This window comes from Dama dama, chromosome 5 (assembly GCF_033118175.1).
Source record: "Dama dama isolate Ldn47 chromosome 5, ASM3311817v1, whole genome shotgun sequence".
In the NCBI taxonomy this organism is placed as follows: domain Eukaryota; kingdom Metazoa; phylum Chordata; class Mammalia; order Artiodactyla; family Cervidae; genus Dama; species Dama dama.
The window spans coordinates 79107150-79126971 of record NC_083685.1 but is presented as its reverse complement, the minus strand read 5'-3'; the positions used below and the strand labels follow the sequence as shown (position 1 = coordinate 79126971).

Below are 19822 nucleotides of genomic sequence, written 5' to 3'. Positions count from 1 at the left end.
GTGGAAAAAGAAAGCCAAAGCTGATACCCCATTTATTAAAGTTCTTCCCTAGGAGATCTTTTCAAACTTCAGACGCCCCTGAGTTGACCTGGTATGCTGGGGAGGAGGTGGGGAGATGGCAAGTGGTATCCGATGGTGTGAATGGGTAATAACTTTGATTTCTGGATCTCCTCTGATCTCCACCTTTTGTTTCCTCTCCTGAACCCTAACTCCCCGGGGGCCGCCCTCCTCTCCACTTCAGCTGTCCCAGGCTCCAGAGGCGCGGCCACACCCTCTGGGGCAGCCCTGCTTTTAGGACCCCCCCACCCCCAGCTGAGGGCTTGGGTCTCCCGCCCCACCCTCTCTGGGGTGTGCCCTCCCGGTGCCGCTCCCAGAGCAGGGAGGCGCAAGGCGCCCCGCGCGGCCCGGGGGACCGAGGCTCCCCGATCGCGTCCTCCGGCCCTCCAGCCGGGAGTCCTCGTGGCTGCCGCGGGGATCGGTCCCCCGGGGATCCGCCTCGTCTTTTCCCGGCCCCCACCCTCCAACCCCCCACCTCCCCACCCCCTGCGATTGGCGTCCTTGGCGGCCCCCGACCCCGCTTCCTTCCCCTCTCCGAGGGACCGGCCGCGGAGCGGGTCTGGGGGCCGCGGCCCGGCCGGCGCCCCGCCCGCAGGCCCGCTCCTCCCCGCGCGGCCCCACTTGTGGCCTCGCGGCGGCCGCGCAGGGACAGCTGCATTTCGCGCCGCCCGCCGCTAGGAAGCCGGCAGCGCCTCGCTTTCCCCGCCTCCCGCGCCCCGGCCGCGCCGCCGCGCCGGGCCCGCCGCCGCCGCCGCCGCCGCCGCGGGGCCGCGCCCCGCCCCCAGCCCCCGGCCCCTCCGGCCTCTCCGGCCCGCGGGGAGCGGACGCGCGCGGCTGCTCGGTAAGACCCCCTTCGCCCCGCCGGCGCCTCCCGGCCCGCGCGCGCCTCGGCCCCACCTTCCGGGCCCGCTCGCCGAGGCTCCGCCGCGAGGGTCGGGCGGGCGCGAGTTTGATTCCCGGGGCGGCCGCCGGGAGCCTGCGCCGCCCCAGCCTCGCGCGGCGGGTCCGGCTCCGCGTCCTTCCCGGGCCGCCGCCGCCGCCTCCCGGGCCGCGGGCGCGCGGAGCGCGCGGGGACCCCGGGGGCCGGGAGGGGAGCGCGCGGGGAGGCGGGTGGTCGCCGGCGGGCGGGCGGGCGGCGCGGGCAAGGCGGGCCAGGCCTCGGCGAGCCGGCGCCGCACGGAGCCCCTTCCCCAGTCGCTGCCCCTTTTGTGTGGGCGCCCCTCCCCGCTCGGCCCGGGCTGGGGGGAGCCGGCTGCTTGGCGACGGCTGGCAGGGGGCGGCGGGGCGGTGGCGGGGGGCGCCTGCCGGGGCCTGAGCGCCTTTTAGGAAAAGGGGAGATGCGCTTCCTGCCACCGCCAAGGTCGGCTTCGCTTTCTCTGGTCCCACCCGGTCCCCTGGGAGCTGCATCTCCCGTGGCTCGGCCAGGGAAAGTTCACCGGGCGCCGTCCCCGCCCCTCGGCCCCCGCCCCTCCGGCTCCCGGTGCCCCGGGCTCTTAGCTCTAGGGGGGTGGTGTTGGCGCTAATTCATCCTTTCCTCTCCGTTTGCGGCTTGCATTGTTCGTTTTACACCTAGCGCGGGCTTGCCCGTTTCTTTTCCCCTTGAAAGAAGTTTTCGTTCCAAGAAATTTACACTGAAAGGAAATTCCTGGAGAGGAATCTGATGTCAGCGGAGGAAGCTTTTAGATTTTCTTCCTTTCGGTGAGATTGGAGGGTGAGGGGGAACGACTGGGAATTTTTCAGTTGTCCTAGGGGTGACCTAGCAGACAGGACCACCTCCCTCCTCTCCTACCGCTCAGGCAGGAGCTTGCTGAGCACCGGGAGTAAGCCCTCCGGTTGGCTGGGCGTCCTGAGCGCCCTGAGCGCTCAGGTCCAGGAGAAAGGACTCGGGGTGGTGCCTGAGCCTCTGGTTCCTTTTCCTTGCCACGCATGCTCGTCTTGCCAGCCTGGGTGGAGCTGGCCAGGTGTGCCTGAAGGAGGTGAGGGCCGCCAGGAGTTCTCAGAGGAGTCCTCTCACCATGAGATTTGGCGGCAAGGAATCAAGTGTGAAATGGGGCCCTCTCTGCTGTTGGCAGATGAGGTCTTTGGGACCTCTGTTTGCATGGAGGATGGTATCGCTGGGATGGAGAGAGAAACCTGGCTCAGGGAAGCTGCAGGGTGTGTGGGGGAGGGTTGGCTTTGAACTCACCCCACCCCTGCCCCAGTCCACCTTCTGCAGCTGGAAGGAGCAGGAGGCAAGGGACCAGGAGTGGGGCCTCAGGCCTGGACACATCCTTAGATAGGAGAAAGACCTTGGGCAACTAGCCTGACCCAGGGATGATAGTATGGCAGGCGGCAGGGGTGGGGTGGGTGAGTTCTAGGGGGGTGACCCCTAGCCAGAGGTAGGGGTCATGTCCCCTTTGAGGATCTGGTGAAAGCTCTAACTCCCCCCTCCCTCCCTCTGACACAGGCAAGTGTGCAGGGTCACATTTTGTATGCAGGATCAGAGGGTCACTGTGCCCCTTGGAACTGGGACCCCTGTTAAGATCGCCAATCTGTGGTTCATCCTAGGTGGTTCAGAACAGTTCCCTCTTTTGTGTTGAGTCAGTGAATAGTCCCAGGGTGTGAAGAGCAGATCTCTCAAGAGGGCTTTTCTCATGACCTTCCGATGCAACTTTGGGCTTGTGGCCATGGAGACCTGGAAACTCTGAACCGGATCCCAGCTCCGGACAGTGAGCCAGAGAATGGGGGCCAGTGGGGTGGCCGTTCTCCTGGGGCTGATTTTGTTGCCTTTGTGGGCACTAACTAGTCCAGTGCCACAGAGCTGTTGAATTAGAGGTAAATATAGGGATTAGGGGCTTCCCTGGTGGCTCAACTGGTAAAGAATCTGCCTGCAATGCAGGAGACCTGCCTTTGATCCCTGGGTTGGGAAGATCCCCTGGAGGAGGAAATGGCAACCCACTCCAGTATTCTGGCCTGGAGAATTCCATGGACTATATCATCCATGGGGTCGCAGAGTCGGACACGACTGGGCAATTTTCACTTTGACTTCCCTGATGGCTCAGATGGTAAGGAGTCTGCCTGCAATGCAGGAGATCTGGGTTTGATCCCTGGGTTGGGAAGATCCCCTGGAGGAGGAAATGGCAACCCACGCCAGTACTCTTGCCTGGAGAATCGTTTGGACGGTGAAGCCTGGCAGGCTACAGTCCCTGGGGTCACAAGGAGTCAGACACGACTGGGAGACTAAGCACAGCACCGGGGGGTTAGGGTGAGGGATGGTGTCACAACAAAATAGGAGTCAGGTGCTCTAAGAGTCCCAGCTCGTTCTCGGGGCAGCGGCGTTGAGGTGGTGGAATGTGCTTCAGTGGAGAGGGTAAGTGTGAAAGACGCTTCTCCTCCCCCCCGCCCCCAACTTTTTGGTTGAGCCGCTCAGCATGTGGGATCCTAGTTCCCTGACCAGGGATCCACCCCATGCCCCATGGTGTCTTAACCACTGGACCTCCAGGGAAGTCCCAGGACACTTCTCCTTTTGAGGAGGTCTTTACGCAGAGTTGTTTAAGGCTAGGATTGAGGTATTTTAGGTTCCTTGTTGTTCAGTCACCAAGTCAGGTCCAACTCTGTGACCCCATGTACAAAATGTACGCCAGGCTTCCCTGTCCTTCACTATATCCCAGAGTTTGCTCAAACTCATGCCGGTTTCCTTAGATCCTTATGGACTAGAGAAGAGGGAGCAAGCCAGAAGGAATGGCTGTCACCATCCCCAGTGTGTCTGCAAGGAGACCAGACTTGCCTTTTCTTTCTTAACCAAAGCTCACTGGGCCCTGGGCTGCTGCCCAAGTGTTGGTGGCATCACCCTTGTTGGGGACCTGGAAGAGCCTTTAGCAGGGTCTGCCATCTGTGACTTCTCTGCTTGGTATTGAGAAGCCCTTCTCAGGTCCCAGTGGCCCCAGACAATGATAGCTCATGGAGATTTTTCTTTGACTAACAGACACAGTGTTGAGCAGATAGTAGCGCTCAGACTTGTTTCTTCCTTCAGGGTTTCCTATCTATACTTTGCCTTGATAGATTTCCCCCAGTCCTGGCAATAAGCAGGATAGGCTGGAGTGTTCTAGAGCCTTGGGAGCAAGGTGCTATGCTTTGACTATGCAAGGTGCCCTGGAAGGATGTGAAGTCTCTGTTCTGCTTTCAGGAAGTGAGAACCGCAAAGGACCTGGGGTGCTCTGGTCCAGCGGGCAGTCCCTAACTTGGGACTTGACAGTTGTTTTGTAGGCGGGGTGTAAGGGTCCTGTGGTGGTGACTAGAGGTGCCTGTTCCTCAGGGGCCAGGACTTGTCTGCCTTCTCCACCACGGCATCCATGGATTGGTGAGGATGCTGGTTGTGTTGGCTCACTCTGTTCTCTGATGTCCTCTGCTTTCAGCCTCCCAGTAGGCCTCTCTGAATTGTCTGAACAATATAATAGATTCCGAGTAATCCAGCTATCGCTCTTATCTTTAAAACAGGTCATAAATGACAAATATGGTAACAATGCCTGTCAACATAAACTCCCTTTTCATAAATTGTGAAATGCACTGAGGAATGATTGGTGGCATAAAAAGGCTCCAAATCTAACTTCCACTCCCAAAGACGATCTGGCCACTCTGTGTCCATTTCTAGCATGGCTTCATGGTTTAGCGTGTAGGATCTGAAGTTACATACATTTTCCCCGTTGCACTCCCAGCTCTCCATCTTACTCTATGACTTTGTAGGTGCTTCAGTTTCTCAGCTTTAGAAAAAAATGAAAGGAGATACTCTGCCAGACAAAGAGCAAATTCTCTTTTAGAGTGGAAACTGTTATTATCATTCTTCTTATTTCTGCACTTACTAACATTCTGAGGCTTCTTATTATTAAGGAAGATCTTTGGTAAAAACTGTAGAGGCTGAGGCTGGCTTTTGGAGATGTGGGATGGAGTGGGGTGAGGTTTAAATTTTGAGCAGAGGGGAACACACGGTGGGGAGATGAGCCTGAAGCGTCAAGGGTGATGACAGAGAAGTATCGTTGGGGGCAGAATGACTCAGCATTCGTAGCCCTGATGTGGAACTAACTCTCCTCCCTTTTCTTTGGAAAATTTGCCTTCTAAACTGGTGAAGGTGGGGTGGGGGGGAGGACCATAATCAGTAAAGAGGGTTGACTGGCTTTTTAGATTACTGTTAACATCGCTTCTGGAGGAAGGGGGTCTAGTGGGGGGTGGGTAGGCTCGATGACAGTCAAGAGTAGAAGCAGGTCGGGATTTCTATGAAGCCATAGGCTTGGGACATAATAATTCCAGCTTCACTGAACACTCACTGTGGGTCAGACCCTTTTCCAAGTGCTTCTCATGCAACATTTAATCCTCACAAGATCCTGTGAAAGGTTAAATCTATATTTCAGTAAAGAAATGGAGACATAAGGAGGTTAAATACCATGTCCAAGATTGCATGGTTGGAGAGTGGCAGAGCCAGGATTTGAACCCAAGAGGCTTGGTTACAGAGCTTACATCTTTAGAGAAAGTCTGAGAGAGACCCCTGCTGAGCTGAGGGCTGAGAGGTGGGGATGGTGGGGTGGTGGGATTGGAGGGGTGACGTGCTCCGAGTGAAGGGCTGACAGTGCAACATTCAAGCATCGCTGGGACGTGCTGAGGGTTCAGCCTAGCACCGGCTACTGAGAACCACTGGCTGAGTGCCAGACACCCTCCTGGAACCGGAGCCCGCGTACAAAGTTCACTGAGACATGCCCCTGCCTGAGAGATGCCTATAGTCTAGCTGGGGGAACAAATATGTCAGCCTAGAACTTCAGTTGCCATGGCGAACGCTGCACTGAAGTGAGTGCTGAAGAGGCAGATGCTTTGGCAGCCAGAGGAGGAACTGGGCAGGGAGGGCTTCCTGCGGGAGGGGGCACTTGAGCTGAGTGAGGGTTAAAGGGGCTGCTGCCCCCAGCCTTTTGATCTGGCCAGGGTATATATCTCTCTCCCACTCTGTGAACTCCTCAGTAGAATCGAATTTTCTGGATCCTGCAGCACCCTTGCTTTAGTTGGCTCCCTTGGTACCTTTGTGGTTTTTAATAGTCACCTCCTCTATTGCCTGAGCGAACATGCTGAAGAAAAAATAAAAATCTTGTCAGCATTATTGCTCAGAACACAGTGATTCACTCTTGTCTCTCCATACTTAGAAGCAGGACCAGCGGCGAATGAATGTAAACTGCAGAGGAAGGACTTAAGTAAGATCTGAGGACAACACTCCAGATAGGATATGAGGACAAGTGACTCACAGGAGCGGAGGGGAATGGCCATCCCCGAAGGTCTTTAGAAATGGGAGCAAGTTCCATTTGTCTTTGTGGTTTAAGAGGTTTCATCTGGAGACAGGAAGATGAAGTAGAGGCCCCTCGAGATCTGTGTCAGCTCAGCAAAGGGAGGGGAAAACGAGCTGGAATTTTTGAGCTAGAATGTTGCTCAGATCTGGCCTAACCCCTCATTTTCCTGTTAAAGTGACTGAAGAATGTCTGTCTCCTTAAGTGGGTCATTCATTCATTAATGAGCCAAGACACCAACCACATCTGCCCCCAGCTGGGTGCTGCCCTGCGTTGATCCCTGTCCGGGGGGTGCACTCTGGGGGCACCCCACAGCCCTACCGGATGGAGTTCATGCCTTGTGAAGAGGGCTGCAGGAAACCCGCAAGTAGTTGACTGTCTGGCTGGTGGCACTAGAGAAAAGCTTCAGCTCCTACTCAAAAAATGTTCTGAAAATGGCCCAGTGGGAGCTAGTGGTCATCTTATTCACTCCAGTATTCTTGCCTGGAGAATCCCATGGACAGAGGAGCCTGGTGGGCTGCAGACTATGGATTCGCACAGAGTCAGACACGACTGAGTGACTATCACTCTAACTATTCACCCTCCTGGCCCAGCACCTAGAAGAGACCTGGGCATACCTATAGGGCCTTCAGTAAACTTCGCTGAATGAAGAGTAAACAGCAGACAATCCAAAAGTTATTCCTCTTTTACCAAACATTTGTTGGCCAGTGCATTTACCTTTTCAATTCTGTTTTGCTTAAGCCAGCAACTGAATCATTACACGATGCCCCCAGCAACAGAGAGAGGCGCCCAAAAGTGTGCTGGGGGCAAGCGTGACAAACAAAACAGTTTGGGATTTTTCTCAATGTGCATAATTCTTTTGAAAGGGCGGACATTATGTTCATTGATGTTGACTTGCCTTTTTTGTGTGTTGTAGTTTGTTGTTGTTCCCAGACGGAAAGTAAAGGCTGCATATTTCAAATTTAGGAAAAGCATGTGGTCTAGTTCTCTAAGCTGCATTCAGCAAGATGGCTACAGAGATCGCCAAAGGAACAAGGCTTGCTCTCAGAAGAGAATCTGATTAAGGAGGAGCCAAACAGGAGCCAGTGCTGGGCAATGAGTTTAGAATACTGAGTGGTGAAGTTTACTTCATGGGGTGAATTTCAATGGACTTGTGCAAATTAAAGAAAAGCAGCAGAAGAAAACACTATGGCGGGTCTCTTGCTTCTTCTTATCTGTTCATTAAGGAAGCATTGAGTTCTAGGAGGCACCTGCCCAGCTCTTTATTTTCCCGCAACCAGCGCGCTAAATCTGGAGCTCTGATGAGGAGAAGATCCTCTGCGGTCATGTAGGGTGATCAGGCTTAGGAAATGATTTCACTTTGTTCAGGTCTGAGATTAGTTTCGGTTTCAGGCTGTACCAGGAGCTGAGAGAAGAGAGCGTGAGCTAGAGCCAGCGAGAGGAGGAGGAGGCTGCTGGGAGAGCCTCACCATTGGCTGTCCCGAGTGGCAAGGTGGGCGGGCAGGGAACTCCTGCGCAGAGCAGGGAGCGGAGGAAGATGAATCAGAGATACAGTCAGGGGAGGCAGCCACTGAGCATCTCTGTGTCTATGGACTGGGCAGCAGCCTGGGACGGTATCAGCAGGTGTGTGTAGGGCAAAACCCCGCAGTTACAGGACTTCTGAGCCAGGGCTGCGAGGTCGTAGGGAAGCTGTAAAACACAGATTACCTGGATGAAGTGGGTTTTGCATGAGCAGGTGCCAAGCTAGGAGGAAAGCCAGGAGTCAGGGTGCCACAACCCCCCCCCCCCGCCCCCCACATCTTATACCCGTATCCTTACAACTTGCGTCCTCTTGCATTTGAGTTTCCTTTTAAAAAAAAAAAAAAAGACAAATGAAGGTTTGAGAGCTGATAGTTGAGAACTTGCAGACTTTTGCGAGTTGGCGCATCCTCTAAGATTCTGTCTTCAAGCTGTCGTTTCTCCTTGAGACGGTTTGCGGCCAGTCTGGCGGTTTCACGGGGCATCATTATCTCAGAAAATCAGCGCTTTCCCTCCCCTGACTGGCTCTGGGTGCGGCAGACACAGATGTTTCATCTCACCCGAGCAGTGTTACAGCACCATTGCATTTTATTCCTCCAAGTCATAAATTCATTTTATTTCTAAAAGAGAGAAGCATTGAATTTTACAGCCAGGAAGGATTTTGAAGATCATCCAGACTGCTCCTAGAGGAATTTGTGGTCCTGGGTCATTAACCACCTTAAAAAAGAACTATAGTACGTGGTTAAAAACTCTTGAGTCAGACTGCCTGTGTTTGAATCCACCTTTGCTAGTTGCTGCTGTGTTCTTGGGACAAGTTAACTCAATCTCTGAGTCTTAGTTTCCTAAGCCATATGATGGGAGTAATAATACCCCCTAATTGTTGCTAGTGAGGATCAAATACTCATTAAGCCTTAGCACAGTGCTTGGCAAATCGTAAGTTCTCAATAAATGTTAGCTACTGCTAGCATTTGTTATTATCCTCATTTCATGAAATCATATCATCATCAGTGGCTGGTTGGTTAGAGCCCGGGCTACAGTGCTAAACTCTTTACAATACTAGTTTTCTCCAGCATGGCCATACAATGATTTCATCACAGTCTTGAAACACACAAAGAGCATTAGTGAAAGTACTTGTGTAGAAATCTAATGCACAAACATTCATAAAAGAGCTGGAAGAAATGGGCTCAATCCATGTGTTAGATATATTAGACTGTGGGCATGAGGGCATGTGTTTACCAAATAATCTGTGTCCATAAACACCCTTTATAGTGTTTAGAGGTTTCCTAAATGCCAGAATGGTTACCTCTGCTGGAAAGGCCAGGGTGGGTTCTTCGATGTTTTTGTTGAACTCTCCTCAAATTGGAAACATCCATTTCAATGAGTTGTGATGGCAAGCAGGCTTCTGGGTGTAATGGAAATATTTCTGTAGCCTGGCTGCTGTTTATCAAGGGTGAAGACAGTGCGTGTTTTTAAAAACTATGGGCTTGGCAGAAGTCCACATGTCTTAGGCCAGGCCAGCACAATGCCTTCCCAAATGATTTGCACTGACCTTTTTTTTTTGCAAATTGTTGACAGCCTGGGAGCCTCCCAAGGGAGCCTGAAATATTGTTGAGGAGGGTGTCATCCTTGGCCTTGAGGGGTCTTTTGACACTTTTGATGGGGTGGTATAAGGCCGCTTTGGTATATTTTATTGGAATATGAAAACAAATGGAAATTAATTTTGTTTGGCAAATCCTGCAACATTCCCTTGAGATATTGCCACTCTCTGGGGCTTACAGAATTGAAATCTGTTTTTGATGCTGATCCATGGGACTTCTCAAATTTCTATGCCTGAGGGAGAGAGCTTGTTAGAGCGTGAAGTCTGTGAGTGTGATTCAGGGTCCAAGATGAGAAATCCAGTCTGAGCTCTGCTGTGTATGGACTGTCATTCTGAGCAGATCACTTAATTTCTTAGTTTGTACTTTTCTTCAGTTTAATCTGTTATTGTACTCACAACAACAAATGGCTTTTGAACACATCTGTTAACTAGAGCTGGTAATAATAGTACCTGTTGCACTAGATTGCACTGGATGGGGCTTCCCAGGTGGCGCTAGTGGTAAAGAACCTGCTTGCCAATGACAGGAGACATAAGAGACACAGGTTCGATCCCTGGGTTGGGAAGATCCCCTGGAGAAGGGCATGGCAACCCACACCAGTATTCTTGCCTGGCGAATCCCCAAGGACAGAGGGGCCTGGTGGGCTACAGTCCATAGGGTCGCATAGAGTTGGAATGACTAAAGCAACTGAGCATGCATGCATGCATTGCATTACTTGGCTGTGATGGTCTAACAATAATTACATTTTGTTTACCTACTTATCGCACGCCAGTCACCTCTCTGTACATTTTAAGAGGATACATTTATTTACTCAGCCCGCTATGTGTATAGTAGTATTTACCACTTTCCAGATGAGGGGCTGGAGACTCAGAGGGCTAAGTCAACATGCCCAAGGGCACACAGTCAGGAAACTGAGGAACTGGGATCTCAACCCTGAAAGCCAGGCTGCTGACTCTGTAGACAGTGTTTCTAAAATGACTTTGTTGTCGTGTAGTACTTCTTACTCTTCCACTGTTCCTCTTGTTATTTGACGAGCCGAGGGAGGGATAAGCTGAGCCTGGAGGTAGATTAAGTGTACAGATCACAGTGTTGGAAAGAATGAAGAGACAGAGCATATGAGAGCTTTTTTTGGAGTTATAGGGAAACAGCTGTTTCTAAGTTTGGGACAGAGCCGGAGAGCGCCGGCAGAGACAGAGAAGGACATTTCTCAGTGGCTTTTTGCTCTCTGCCGTGAAGGGCTGTGCTGTGGATTTAAGGGCCATGTGTGTCTTTGCTCTCCTATCACATTTTATTTGGAAGCCTTTCTCTCCCTTCCAGCCCTCAGCTGTGACAGCTTCAGAAACTTAGAAAACTGCCGTGGATACAGATAGCAAACTCTTGAGTCATGAAAGGCAAGGTGAAGGATGGACTTGTTAGTGGAAATTCTTCTTTGTTATTGTATTTCTGTGAAACGTCTATGGGGGTGACCCATGGAGTGGCTTGTGCTCAAAGGAGAGAGAATTGAGAGCTTGGGTGACTTTCTTCTCATGAGTTGTCTTAATAAGAATCATCCTATAAGCTTTCATCTTGGAAAAGAGAGAGGGTGCGAGTGAGTGCGATGTTATCTGACGGAAACCAGAGGCCTTCTGTGTGGGTCTCCCAGGGCAGAGCTGGGCCGACACAAGGGTCTTGGTGGCTCGAGCCAAGGGTGGGGGCCCCCAGGGGCTTTGGGAAGGGCTGCCGGCTTTGTGCCACTGCCACCTCCAGCCCTCTCCAGCCCTGAGAGGCTAGGAGAGGACTAGGCCTTAAGAGAGAAGTGGACTGGGGGCTGGGTGTGTGTCAGTTTTCAGTGGGGCTTCCCAGGTGGCTTAGTAATAAAGAATCCACCTGCCAATGTGGGAGACTTGGTTTCGATCCCTGGGTCAGGAAAATCCCCGGAGGAGGAAACGGCAACCCACGCCAATATTCTTGCCTGGAGAATTCCCGTGGACAGAGGAGCCTGGCGGGCTACAGTCCATGGGGTTGCAAAGAGTCAGTGACTGAGTGTACACTCACGCATTTTTAAGTGGCAAACCACTGGTGAAATTCATACATAGCAGTGATAATTTTGAGGATATTAATGTAAAAATTCATCCCATACAACTGGACAACGCAAACGTAAGTTTAGATCTGTAGGGATGTGAATGGCTACTCCGACTCCACCTGATGAAGGGGGTGGGGCGGGGCCCTCCCCGTGTTAGTACCTGGTTCCCTGGTACATTTTGGGGGACCTCTTGTTTTCTTCTAGAACTAAGAAAGGAACCTTCCAGGTCCTGGAGTCACCCTGTTTGTCTCTGAGTTTGTGAAGAAGCTGGGGGGCACAGCCTTCTCTGACCTCCTCTCCGTGACCTTTCTGTGGACTCTCCTTTGGATTGTGAGCTGAGTCTGGGGTCTCCAGAGGAAGGCGAAGTCCCCTTGGGAGGGAGGGATTGCTGGAAGACCCCCTCAGACCAGCCACCCAATTTAGGGATGATCCGTGACAGGGTGGTTGTGTTTTCAGACTTCCTCTGACCTCATGGCACACTTTGCCCAGAGTGGTTGTGTTTCTCCACAAGACCTCACTGCCCCGGTTTTGCCTCATTTTCCTTCCTGCCCCAGCCATCAGCAGAAGATACTTAAAAAAAAGAAAGAAAACAGGTATTTGGCTGTGTTGGGTCCTAGCTGTGGCTTGCAGGATCTTTTCTTGCAGTGCACTGACTCTCTAGTTATGGGGCATGGCCTTAGTTCCTCCGAGACATGTGGAATCTCCTTGGACCAGGGATCCAACCCACGTCCCCTGCATTGCAAGGCAGAAGTCCCAGTACCTACTGTTCTTACACTGCTCCCATGTGTAAGAGGATTTACTCATGTCAAGCAATTCACTTCAGTTATTTAATTTAGTCCTGTAGCAAACCTATACGCCAGGGGTTATTGTCTTTTTAGATGGGGGAACTGAAGCTGAGGGCTAACTAACCTGTCCAAGTAATAGCCACTTACTGTGTGGATGTGTTTTTTTGTTTGTTTTACAGTTTATTATAAAAATTTTCAAATATACCCAAACTTAGAGAAGCTAGTACAATACATTCCCATGGACCCATCACCAAACTTCTTCACTCCTTGTGGAGAAGCCCCCGCTGCAGTGCTTCTGGGGTCGCAGCATACAGCAGATACCTTTGTGTGAATTAGAAGAAAGGACTCTTTCTCTAGGGTTCACAACGTAGTAAGCCAAGCACAGGCTGGATCCAGCCCCATCTGCCCCTACGGGTGGCCCCTCTGTGTAGTGAACAGCCCACAAAACTGTATGTGATGGCTCTCTCTGCCTCACTGCTCTTCTCATCTAGCTTTTGACACAAAGAGTCAGAGTCATTTCTCTGGTTGGCCCTCAATTACAAGGGACGGGGGGAAGAAAGCTCAGGTGTTGAGGACTTCTGGGGCTAGAATAAATTACGCAGGGGGGTAATTCCAGAGGAGATATTCCGGCTGCAGAGGAGGGTGAGGGCAAATGAGCTGTGTCTTTTATTGCTCCTGTTTTTCTACCAGCCACCTGCTCCGTTGATGGCTCCTCCCCGATGCCTTCTCCTGTCTCTTCTGTGCCCAGGGCAAGGGAGGCAGTTGTATGTGTCCATGTGGCTGGCAGGGGGGCAGCTGGTAGAGCCCAGGGTGTGAAAACCTGGTGTGGAATCAGTCTTGGCTGCCACCCTCATGGAGTCGCTGGGACAAGCTGTCTTTGCCTTCTGGCTGTTCACCTTTTCTTGGGGCGCAGTTTAGCCAGTGGCCCAGGGGGAGGTCCCGCCTTCACGCCTGCAGAACTGCTCCTTTTAGTCACAAAGTCTGGTCTGTGGGTCACCAGGTAGGGGCCATCTCGAAGAGAGAAATTGGGTCTTTTTTTTACTGCTGTGCTTTTGGCTGTACAGCGTCTAGTCTTGGGGCTCTAGGAATATTTGTTAAACAAATGAATGTTAGACAATTATAGCATCCTGCAGACCAGAGAAAGGTGCTGAAGAGTCCCAGTTGAATGTTCTATGTGTTTCATTTGGGAGAGTAGCTGGACTATGCTGCAGTACTAGTCAGACTCTGACATTGTGGTGGCTTGACACAAACTGTGTTTCATTTGCACTCATAGGAAGTCTGACGTCGGTTAGACAGTCCTCCCCTCATCTGGTAGTCACATCATCTGAAATATGGGACCATCACAGTTCCCCAGCCCCTGACTTTTAACTGCCTTACCAACAAAGGTCCGTCTAGTCAAGGCTATGGTTTTCCCAGTGGTCATGTATGGATGTGAGAGTTGAACTGTGAAGAAGGCTGAGCGCCAAAGAATGGATGCTTTTGAACTGTGGTGTTGGAGAAGACTCTTGAGAGTCCGCTGGACTGCAAGGAGATCCAACCAGTCCATCCTAAAGGAGATCAGTCCTGGGTGTTCATTGGAAGGACTGATGCTGAAGCTGAAACTCCAGTACTTTGGCCACTTCATGCAAAGAGCTGATTCATTGGAAAAGACCCTGATGCTGGGAGGGATTGGGGGCAGGAGAAGGGGATGACAGAGGATGAGATGGCTGGATGGCATCACTGACTCGATGGACATGAGTTTGAGTAAACTCTGGGAGTTGGTGATGGACAGGGAGACCTGGTGAGCTGTGATTCATGGGGTCACAGAGAGTCGGACACGACTGAGCGGCTGAACTGACTCACTGACCAAGGAACTGACACCTATTACTTCTATGCACATTTAATTGGTCAGAACTTCTCACATGGCTCCAACCTAACTGTAAAGGAGGGTGGGAAGTGTAGAGGGGTAAAGGGTTGTCTTCATGGTTTCAAAGAAGAGGATTTTGTTTTTGATTTTTGTTTTGATAGGTAAGAAGGGAATTTGGAGAAGGCAATGGCATCCCACTCCAGTACTCTTGCCTGGAAAATCCCATGGACGGAGGAGCCTGGTGGGCTGCAGTCCATGGGGTCACTAAGAGTCGGACAGGACTGAGCGACTTCACTTTCACTTTTCACTTTCACTCATTGGAGAAGGAAATGGCAACCCACTCCAGTGGTCTTGCCTGGAGAATCCCAGGGACGGGGGAGCCTGGTGGGCTGACATCTATGGGGTCACACAGAATCGGACACGACTGAAGTGACGCAGCAGCAGCAGCAGCAGCAAGAAGGGAATTTATTCAGATTCAGAGAGAAGAGCACTCCACAGACAGAGTGTGGGCCATCACAGAGAGCGAGTGCTGCCTGTATTTCTTATCTCTGGTTTTAATCCATTAGAGTGCCTACAGCCTCATCACTTATCATCAGTTGTCATATTTTTTTAAAAACACTAACAAGAAGGGAACACCTGCCACTTTCTTTAATCCAGGGAAGGAGGCAAGAGATGGCCGAAGGGGAGTCACATGGCAGGAATTTTAACCCCTCCTTTATTACATTTAATCTTGTGATAATCATTTAGTCACTCCACCTTTGTGAGCCTCTTTCCTCATCTGCAAAAGGAGGATAATTATCCAACCCATCTGTTAGTTCAGACTCTACTGATTCCAAGTAACAGAAACCAACTTGAGCTATTTGAAGCCAGGGAGAATGCAAGAATCAAGGGCAGGAAATACTGCTGGCCTCCGAAGTGCCTGGAACTGCAGGATGCCGCTGCTTCTGTGGATGTATGCTAGATATCACGGGTTCTCAGCCCCCTGATATATCCATTTTCCTTCTAGAAACATCAGACTGGATTGTATTTCAGACCTTTGATTCAGATTCCTGAGAGAAGAATCTGATTGGTCCCTTACTGTCAGTTGTCTCCTGCTGGTCCAATCAGTGATGGCCAGGGGCACATGGTCATATAGTACCACCTGGCTTGGGCCCTTTCCCCTGTGAATGTGGGTGGAGGCAGTCCTCAAAAAAGGTGCTGATGCTTACCTGGTTCAAGGGTTGTTGAGCTGACTGGATGTCTGTAAGAGAGCTTTGAGAACTATTAATATAAAGTGCTGCATAAATATGAGCTGGCAGGGTGATGTGTTAGGAATCTTGGAGATTGCACTGCCCTGAAGAGGGGTGGGAGAGATTATATTGCTGTGAGAGAGAATTTAAATTTTGTTGGAGGCAGGGGAGCTGTTTGTTGGAAAGTCATGGAGCAGAGACTGAAGGAAGTGGACAGGACTAGCATGGTACATTGCCTGGGTCAAGCTACATTTATAGGCCATTAGACCATAACATTGTAAAAGAAGGAGTACTTTGAGTGTGTTTTCACCTCTGTAGTTGAAACTGCGATTGTGGAAATGATGTTAGTCCAGATTATGGCTTAGTCCTTGTCTGACACGATCCCAGTGGGCTGACTATGAGCAAGTCATGTCACCTTCCCTGGGCTGAGTTAATTCTGCTCTTTGAAGATGCTGTATCCATGAAACATGGGGATTAAGGCACGAAGTTTGGAATGAGACGGTTGGGTCTGGATCCTCACCATTCACTTGCTAGTTGTATGACCCGGGGACATTTCCTAACCTCCTCCAGTCTGTGTCCTTACTTGTGACAGGTACCTACCTCATAGTACCTACCTCATAAGGTTATTGTGCCAGTTATATGAAATGAAAGCTCGGTAAAATATCAGCTAGTATGGTTAAGGGAAGTCAAAGCTGCCGGATGCCAGGGACCCGTGGCCACTGTGGTAACACTGTGTGCTCAGTACTCTTAGTCAGAGTGAGCACGAGGCTTTCAGGGGGTGGGTGGGGCGCGGGGAGGGAGGGTGGCACGCTGGAGGGGCCTGGGGACCCACCACTAGAGGCAGTCTACGGGGCTGGCGCTCGGGGCTTTCGAATAATCCAGTTCCTCCCTGGAGACCTGTGCCCGCTCCCGCCCCTCGGAGCCGCTTCTGGACAGGCGGTCGGCTGGGTTCAGAAAGTTCAGCGGCCTCTTCCCTGCAGTCTTGGGAGGTCCTGGGTCTCAAACCAGAGCCAGGTTGAGGATTAAACTGCTTCCCGTGGTGAAACGGCAGTTTCACCTCTTCAAAAAATTTTGAAGATCTCTTCAAAAAAATAAATGAAGAACCCCCCCAGACCACAGGACAGTTTGAGGGCTGAATTATTCAGACGCCCGGCTGGCTCCTCGGGACGCGGGGCCGGGGAAACGAGGGCCCAGCCCGCGCCCTCAGGCTGCGTCCCTACGCCGCCCGGCCGCGGCCGCGGGTCCCGGCGCGGCGACTGTGAGGGGCACGCAGCGCGGCCCGCGGCCCGAGAGCGCGCGGCTGAGCGAGGAGGCAGGGCCGCAGGGAGGCAAGGGAGGTGTCGCCGCTTTCGCCCCCTCAGGACCGCGTCTTCTGACTGGAGGAGCATCGCGCTTCCGGCGACTGAGGGGCGCAGGAGACGGGCGGGGCCGCGGGGAGGGTCGGGGCGGGTGTCAGGGCGCCGCACCGCCTCCGCCGCCTGGAGGGCCGTGGCTATGGCAACCCGGCAGGCCGCGGCAGCGCGGGCTTTCAAAGGCCGCCTTGTTCCTGGTGGGGGCCCTTCAGCGCCCGCAGCGGGCTCTCCAGGCCCGGGCAGGGAGGGGCCGCGCGGAGGGGCGGCCTGCGGCGGAGGAAGTGCCGTTCCGCGGCCCCCTCCCTCCCCGGCTGGTTTCCTGGAGGCCCCGGTTTCCACAGCTCCTTCTGGAGAATGAAGAGAAACCTCAGCAGGAGGATGTGTTCGGTCTCCAGGCGACAGTGTGTGTGTCTGTGTGTTTGTGTCTGTGTTTCTGTGTGTAACTGAGAGGAGGTAAGGAAGCTTGGCGGGGGGGGGGGGGGGGGGGGGGGGCGGGATGGGAATCACTATCTTGCTGGCCTCCTACAATGGAAGAGTCTGGTGCCCTAGACAGATTTTAGCAAGCTAGCCAGTGCCACCTGAAGCAGCTCTTTAAGACTCTCTCATCCTTTTGGCAGTGAATATCAAAGGAGAAAATATCAGAGAAAATACTAAGTCACTCATTAGATGTAACCTAACCACATGGCAATTTACATGCTTATGTATTAGCTAGTGAATTTTAGTGACAAATCTGATCTTGAGAGCTTGAATAGCCTTTGCTGTTTTGGGGGGAAGCTTGGCCCCTGTGATTTCCCACCCTTTGTTTAGTCTTTAGTGTTGAAAGTGAAAGTGTTAGTCCCTTAGCTGTATAGGACTCTTTGTGACCCCCTGGACTGTAGCCCGACAGTCTCCTCTGTCCATGGAATTCCACAGGCAAGAATACTGGATGGCTTGCTATTCCCTTCTCCAGGGGATCTTCCCCACCCAGGGATCTAATCCTAGTTTCCTGCATTGCCGGCAGATTATTTACCAACTGAGCTACCAGGGAAACCCAAGTATAAAAATTGGGAAGGATGGCATGTCTGCTCTCTAAGCACCTTGTGAGTGATGAATGCATTTCCACTTCAGGCTGCTAGGGGTTAAGAGCCAGATCTTCCTTGACACCTTATCCCTCTTCGGCTTTCTCTGAAGAGGTGGCCTGCAGGGGTAGCCTCGGGTGTGGGGAGTTTGGGAGGCAGGACAAGAACTTGACTGCATCCTGTCAACATTGGTCAGGCCACTGTCAATCAGTTCTCCAGATCCTCCTGGGAAACCCTTGAAGCAAGGTGTGGGGAAAGATTCTTGCCTTTGGGTCTCAGAAAAAAGCTAATTCTGGGCCTGAGTTTAATTCCAAGTCATGATCAGCCCGAGGGAAACAGCGTTGTCAGGTAGACTGGATCTTCTACTGTTGCGGCTGTGCCTTGGCCTCATGCCTTCCATTCTGGCCAAGAAAGGTGGAGAGGGGTCAGTAAACTTGAGTACACATAGGCGGGCATCCTGGCTGTTTAGCAAAGGGTCCTCATACCTGAGCGACAGCATGCAGGGGGGCTTCTTCAGAGGTTGGGCACCGAGACCAAAGTCAGGTGGCTGGACTCTCAAAGGTTCCTGCCTCCGTCCCCTTCTCCTTGTGAAACCTGGAAGATTGTGTTAATAGATTATTCTTGTCATATACAATTGAATCTGGGGGAGATGGTGTTACCTGCAGTGGCTTCTTCATCTAGTGGGGGTGGAGAGGGCTCAAGAACTTTCCAAACTCTTCTGATTAGCATGAAATAGGTGCTGCACGGAGCATTGTCTGAAGCTTGGTGGAGAGAGGGGAAAAAAAAATGTAGTTCATGTTTCTGGAGAAATTCAAGTCTATGGATGAACCAACCAGCACATTAAAGGAGGGCCTGTAAAGTGACAGACATTCTTGTTTACTTGTAGAATCTTAGACCAGAATTAGAATGTGTGTGAGGTGGGCCCAGGCACCGGTGAGTCAGAAGCTCCCTAGGTGTTTCTTATGCACAGCCAGGGTTTCAGGCCATTCCCCCAGTGCAGTGTTCACAATCGGGGATGGTTTTGTCCCCCTGGGAGACATTGGCAGTGTCTAGAGATGTTTTTGGCTGTCCCAAGTACTGACAGGAGTGAGAGCAACTTGTAGGGAAGTAGCACACAGCAGGGTTTGGAGGTAGGAGAGTGTGGTTTGGGTTTGCAAAGAAGAAAGCGGTTCGTGGTTTCAGAGAGTCAGCTGAGATCCGGAGTTGGTTTTTCAGCCTGATTCTCGCCAGTGTGGGTTGTGTCTTGTCCAGACACTTTTGGTTCAGACATTGAGCCCCTCTAGCTGTGTTTACTGTGTGTGTCAGTAGCCCTCAGGCCCTGTTGTGAGGGAGGTGAAGGAGCTGTTGTCAGGTACATTCAGCCTCAAGGACCCAGCCCCACCCTGGGACTGCATGAGGGAAAGCTGATGCGCAGAAGCTCACCTTCCTTCTGGCTCCAGGATCAGGCAGTGCCCTTTGCCTGAGTTAATGGCTTCGTGGCCTCGTTGGTCATTTATTCCATCCTCTTGGAAAAGGGTGAGGAAGTGGCCCTTGTCGGTCGAGCCCATCATGGGACCAGGCTCGTGGCAGTTGGTCCAAATGTATTTTTGAATGAAAGAGTGAATCCCTAATGAGTGGGAGATCTGAACCTTTTATTGTGAATTGCCTCCTTAATAAGTACGCCTTGGGCCATAGTTGAATTAGGAGAGACAGAGTGGTAATAAGGAGGACAGTCTCTACAGTCAGGAATTTCCAGGGAATAGGACAGGTAACCTGAAGCAAGTGGGAACCATTTCCCTTTGGAGTGGCCACTAAACCATTTCTGCCCTCTGAGGGTAACCCAAAAGTGCATGTGTGGTGATCCTCCCAGGGCCTCACTGAGATCCAGCCACAGGGTGGAACGAGCAGAGCCAAAGCAGGAAGCACAGTTGTCTCTGTCTCTGTGTGTGTGTGCGTGTGTGTGTGTGAGCTTCTTTTGCTTAACGTGATATCCTTGAAATTCACCCACATTGCTGTATGTATAAAGTGTGTGTGTGTTCTCT

The 19822-nt window shown here is 52.0% G+C and overlaps 1 protein-coding gene across 1 annotated transcript in view; it reads left to right on the top strand.

Annotated features, from left to right (window-relative positions):
- Positions 1–827: 827 nt before the first annotated feature.
- CUEDC1 (CUE domain containing 1) overlaps positions 828–19822 on the top strand; it is an 85409-nt gene continuing 66414 nt past the window's right edge. Inside the window, exon 1 of the mRNA XM_061142607.1 lies at positions 828–898. The gene's annotated coding sequence lies outside the window, so the exon portion shown is untranslated. The remainder of the gene's footprint in view (positions 899–19822) is intronic.